Raw genomic sequence first — 6228 nt, 5'->3', positions numbered from 1 at the left:
GCATCTGACTGGCCATCTTCTCCAGAGAGCAACAGAGCAAGGCACAAATCACATTATCTTGTTGTATGCTGAAAAAAACATGTAAATTGGCCTAAATCCTGCTTATTTCCTCTAGTGCATAGGCCTGTCCCACATGGGCTGAACTCCTCGGTGAACCATCAGCAGTGATTCTGCAAGCCTTTGAATATATGAGAGCCATGATATACCACACTTTGGGGAGACCATTGACAATGCAGTCAGTTCCATCTACCAGTCCCTGCCTTTTTGGCGGTCACTGCCTTGATGGGCCAAGTAGTGATCTTTAAAATGCTGGTTCTACACTAACTGCTATACTTTTTTTCAGCCCTTCCACTCGTGCTTCTGTACAGTTTCTTCCCTGAACTCAATGGATCACTCCTCAACTGATATGGAGCATTGATCACGCTAAAACAACCATGGTCCTAGGGGGCCTAACTTCGGACTCTATTATGCAGCCGCACAAGTGCAGTGGCCGATGGCATAGTTATGGGAACTGAATTGTCCTGAATCACTGCTCATTTGTGAGGTGCTAAATGGTGTGAGGACATAAACATGGCACTCCAATGCCATTGTCTGCCCTCAGGGGGAGACAAGACAGATGGAAGTGGCCCTCTCCTGCTGGTGCAGATACACGAACACCAGAGGCCCTCACTCTCCTTACTCTCCATTGATTGCCATCTGGGAACTACCACGCTTACAAAGTGTGGTACAACACGCTGACATGACTCCATGGAGAAATGTGGAGGACGAATGGATAGGTGGCCTTTATAGTGAACAGAAAGCCCTGTCATTCCCAGATGTCATGGACAGTTACAGACTGGGCACAGGTCAGTTTCTAAGATTTTATGCCATACTACATGTGCAGTGTGAAACGTTCAGTACTTCTCCTCTTGACCATGCAATTGGGGCATGTTGTAAATGGGATGGAATGCTATAACAGCCTTTGTCGTATGCAGCAGGGCCCAGGCATTTCAGGTGGTGAAACGGATATCTCGTAACCCCAGGTTCAGCTTCACACAATTCATTTATGAACACCACACCTATCGCTCCCCACAAGGCATTATGCGCATGTTTTTAGAATATTCGCTTGAGTGTCCACACTGTAAATGATTGAATGCTGTGTTTTTTCCCATGGTGTTGGACTGCACGGTGTTGCATATAGTCTGGCTAGAGGAAGCTACCAGAGTGACTGCATTATCAGAACATAATCTTACTCCTATACCTGAATCCTGCCTTTTAATATTACAACCCAGAGCCAAAGGGGACAAACATCTTTGCGGTTTCATTGATCTGTCCTTTGTAGTGCTTAAATGCCAAATAGCCATTGCCAGGACGCTTGAACCTCTAGAACTTCAGAGCTGACATGGACCAGAGTGGAAGCTGATCTGTATGGGAGGGGATTCCCGCACGGGTGGTGAATGTTGGGAGACCTTCTTACTCAATGTGGAGTCCAAAACTGAGCAGCATCCACCACGACTGATGCACATAACCAGCATACATTATGTATCAACAGAGCCACGGCCATGATTTCACCCTCCCACCAGTTTGTGGGACACACATGGACCCACAAACACAAAGCCAACACAACCTATGCCTTACCTGGGACACGTATTACGTATTGACCCTTCCCAACCTATCACATAGTTATTGTTACTCGTATAGTAGGACCCACCCTTTGGGTTGGATTAGGATAACTGCTTGTAGGGCGCCCCTAGCGGTCTTTGCCCATGGCTGCCCCCTCTCCAGTCAGAGGAGTAACCTTTCCATCTAGTGCAGTTTCCAGAGCTTTTATTCGTTGATGTTCCTCGCCCTCCTCTTTTTTCTTCCTTTCCTCTTCTTTTATCTTTCTCTCAATGGAGAAAAATTTTTCAATGTACAATCCTGTGCCAGAATTGTGGTGCCACATTGATAACACTTGTCTAAAGAAAAAGTTCATCTTTTAACACGATGCACCTGCAGATGATGTAATGCTATGGGTAAAACTTTAATAAACACATTTAAAAAATAAAAGTCATGCTAACACTGCCACAAATGAAGTTTGCCATTTTGACTTTTACTCTATCTACTTCAAACCTTTTGAGAAGCACAAGTAAAGGTTTACTTCCCACGAGACTGATTGACAATATGTTCTCCATAGCTAGAATGTTGCAGTGTCGCTGTCCTATGTTCCCCATTACCAGCTTGTGCACATGAGCTAGTAAGTTACAATGACTGGATTTTCCTGCCAGATTTGCTCCCTAAGCTCACTATGGACTCAATATTAGTTACTGCTTCACTTGCTGCAGTCTCAGATATTTGGATTTGTTTTCTAATATCCAATATCTATGGTTTATTAGCTGAAGAGTCAACACACTGAAGGAGCATCACAAGAAAATCAGAAGAGAGACAGAACAGCACAGAGATCTGACCGAACAAATACATTTAGTTTTATATTTTTTATGATAAATGTAGATATTTTTCTTTGTAGGCAAGATGAAGGGCGTTATGGATACACCCAGGGCACAGTGGGTGCTTGAAATTCTATCCAAAGGCTGAATTTCAATGATGCCTGGGAGGCAGATTCAGGAAAACAAACTCAACATGGTGTGTACCATATTTTTATTTTTGCAGTACACACATATGCCTCAGGTTGTGTACAGAAGCGCCTCTTTTCTTCACGCAGTCCTCAAACCATGCTAAACAATGCTTTCAAAGATATAGATGAAAATAGGTCAGAAATGGGCATTTGTTCTTCTGACCCGAAGACATGTAGCCCAAGGAGTGCACAGCAGAAGTCTCCATGGAACACATGTTCCTTCTGGCCTAAATAGATTGACTAAATCTTGCATTGTGTATTTGATGCTTGAGCAGGTGACAGCACTAGATGTGTAAACCTGTTGTGGAATGCTGCTGCTGTGATATGGTCTTTCAGATATCCGTGGAGTGAGATCATCCCCCCCCTGCGGGTTCACTCACCACCGGTGGCTATGTCAAGGTCTGTGAAGAGGACCTGAATCTAAGGGAAAAATAGGGAAAGGTGAGGGAGAAAGAAACACATTTCTACAGGTGGGTTATTGTAAATCCAGGAATGTAAGGATATAGTACAGCATCTGTGACTGTGGTTCAAGGGCTTAAGAATTCTTCACCTAGGGGAGGGCTGGCACTGTTAGTTGAGGGGCAATACATTAAGGGATACAAATATAGCTCACACAGTGACAGGATTGAGGCTTGCAGGCAGACTATATACCTAGCTCCAAAGCTTGTATGGATTTCCGCTCATAAACAAACTAACAGGTAACCCACTGCATCATCCACAACGGGGATATCCGGAAGCAGGGAGACAAAAGCAACAAACATATAATACCGGTAAGTCACAGAAACAGTAATGAGTAAGGAATTGAGAGCCCAAGCAGAGGAACTGATCTGCTTGATTCCTATAAGTGATGACCCTTAACATGAGTTTCTGTGTGTTCCATCGGCCTGCTCACCATCTTTGACAAGTGTGCAGTCTTCATTCTCTTTTATGGTGGCCTGAGAGTACCGCCCTCAAATGGCCACCCTCCCTCATTGGTTTGTGCTGAGAGGGATGCTGTTTATATAAAGCAGGAACCAGCTGAGTAGCATGAACAAGTGGCTGTCTCCTGAGTCGTCTGTCATGCTATACTCTGTCCATGCAACCAAACATTGTGACTGGTTCTTTCTTCACCAGAGGCCTGGGGAAACCACTGTTTCATGTTCCAATGTTTAGTCTTCTAATGCAATTGTTGATGCAATATTAACAGGTGGCCTAAGAGACATGTCTATCTGGAAAGGTTTTAAATCTGGCATTGGCAGGTCTTAAGTTAAGTATACATTCTTAAATGACGGTCATCCCTTCAAGGACACTGTGGAGAGAAGGAACGATAGAAAGTGAAGATGCTGGCTAATGTGAGGATGGAAAACTGAGAAACAGATTAAAGATGAATGTCCTAAAGAAGAGTGTAGGATTTAATTGTATGAGAACTCTGTTAAGGTGATCCCCTGTGCCCAATCATTAAAATGATTCATAGGAAACCACCACAAATATTGTTCCAAATTCTGTTGTGTATCCCAGTTTGTTCATCTGTCAGTGTATAACCGATGGCAGTGTGTTACTCCTAGCCTTGGCAACACAGCCCTCCTAATCTTTGGAACAAACCAATAACATCTGCACATTATAATTATGTATGGTAGCCAGGGCAAGGCCACACAAAGTCATGCAAAGTGACGCAAACTCTGAGGCAAAAGGGACTTTATGCTGGAATGCTGCCCTTTTCTCAGAGCCAATAATGGGAGGGTCAGCAAAAGCCCCCATATGTTTCAATGCAAAATCTGATCTATAAACAGAGCCAGACAGGCCTTGATGTACAAAAGAATGCTTCCTAAGGTGAGAGCTAAAAAGGAATAATGCTTTTATTTCTCCAAACATACTGCACACTGCATGTGTGCTGCACTGGATAGCATATATACAATGTGTGTGATGTGTAAGAATGTGTCTAGGGATAAGACTTGGCACTGCAAGGGGATGCTTCTAGTAAAAATCCTATTGTAGACTGCATGCGCTTACTTATGCATCAGAGTACAAAAGGTGAATGTAGCGCTAGGCAACCTTTTTCTATTCCAGTGTAGGGTTTGTGAGCATCAATACGCTAGTCAGAGGAGAAAAGGACTTCCAAGCAGACACACTGATGCGAGATGCTGAGGTTCCTGCACGCAGACACTTCAGCTCGCAGTGGTCTGACATCCCTTGCGGGGTGTCCATCTCGAGACCAAGATGGGGTCCCACAGTCTCTCTTACTTCAGGTAATGGGGTTGACTTTATCCCAGAGGGATTCTTGACTTGCTTATTGAAACACATCCCTGCCGTTTATTCTGTGTATCTCACTGAGAAGAAGTGAGCATGAGTGACTGAGCGAAAAGTAATACAGTTTCCACGATCCTGAGGGATCAGGGTTGCCATGTTCGATAGTTGCTAAGATCTATTCTCTCCTTGGTAAGAGGGGTTTCTATTGGCACTGTGAGCTAGCTGATATACAGGCTAACACACCCCGTAGGGGTGTCTAGAATCAGTCTGGACAGCAATCCTCCAGTGTATGTTGTCTAAATGTCTAAATGTGCAGATCCTGTATATGTTTATAGCAACTACACAATGTGGCTGAAATGGGTACAGATTCTTCAGCAGGTGGTCCGTATGTTGCTGACTATGTCTTCCTTTTTGAGGAAGACTTGCACCACCAGGTTGATGTATTGGACCGAACACATGACCCTGAAATAGCTTTGAAATGGCCTTGACTATGTTACTGCCATTGTCCGTGGCAGCACATCCAATTCTAAGACCACTGGGTCACAGCCATTCATACAACGTGTTGTCAAATTACTCCAAGATGTTTACAGCTGTATGTGATCTCTCCAAGGCAAACATGGCCACTTTGTCATGCCGCCAAATGCTCTTAATACTTTCTTCTGCACCAAGAACTGAAGATATTTTTTGCTTTACCCTGTAAAAGAGATCCAAAGTGCAGTGATGCACATGTAATCAGTTGCCTGACAACTGGTCCACATGTCTGTCATCAGGTGCTTGCCCAACCAACTGCAGCACATCATTATGCAGTGCAGGAACAGCCACTGTAGCAAAATAGGTCCTACTTGGTACCTTCCATTTTGGGCAGATCACTGCCACAAATTCAGTGAATCCAGCTCCTCCCACAATATAAAAAGTAGGAGGTCCAGCGCTAACATTTTTGCCAGCATCCCATTGTACAAATGTGCGGTTGGGTGGTTTTGCTCCTAGTGTCCTTCCTGTCTAAACAAGCCCGTAATAGTACCCTGGATTTTCTTCTTTTCTTGTGGCCTTGACACAGATGTCTCTTGAAAAGTACATGTTATTGGTAGACTCAATGAGCTTTGTGGTGGCGGGGTAATCATTGTATGCCACCGTGTCTCCATCATCTCACTCTGAGTCTTCTTGTGCCATAGCTCAGCTAACTATAACTGCAGCATTGCTCTGGTTTTGTATGAGTGAAATATCACCAAAACTATAACACCCCTTAACCCATGTTTATCAGTAAATTTCTAAGGTTTTTTAAAAAAATGCTAATTCATAATTATAACATTCCTGTAACCTTTTCTTTTGTTCAGTTTCTAATGTTTTTCTAAATTATGTTTCTGAATTGTAACGTCCATTTATTTCTAAGTGGACCTCTAAGGTTTTAA

This window comes from Triturus cristatus, chromosome 5_2 (assembly GCF_964204655.1).
Source record: "Triturus cristatus chromosome 5_2, aTriCri1.1, whole genome shotgun sequence".
In the NCBI taxonomy this organism is placed as follows: Eukaryota; Metazoa; Chordata; class Amphibia; order Caudata; family Salamandridae; genus Triturus; species Triturus cristatus.
Note: the sequence above shows the minus strand (reverse complement) of the source record.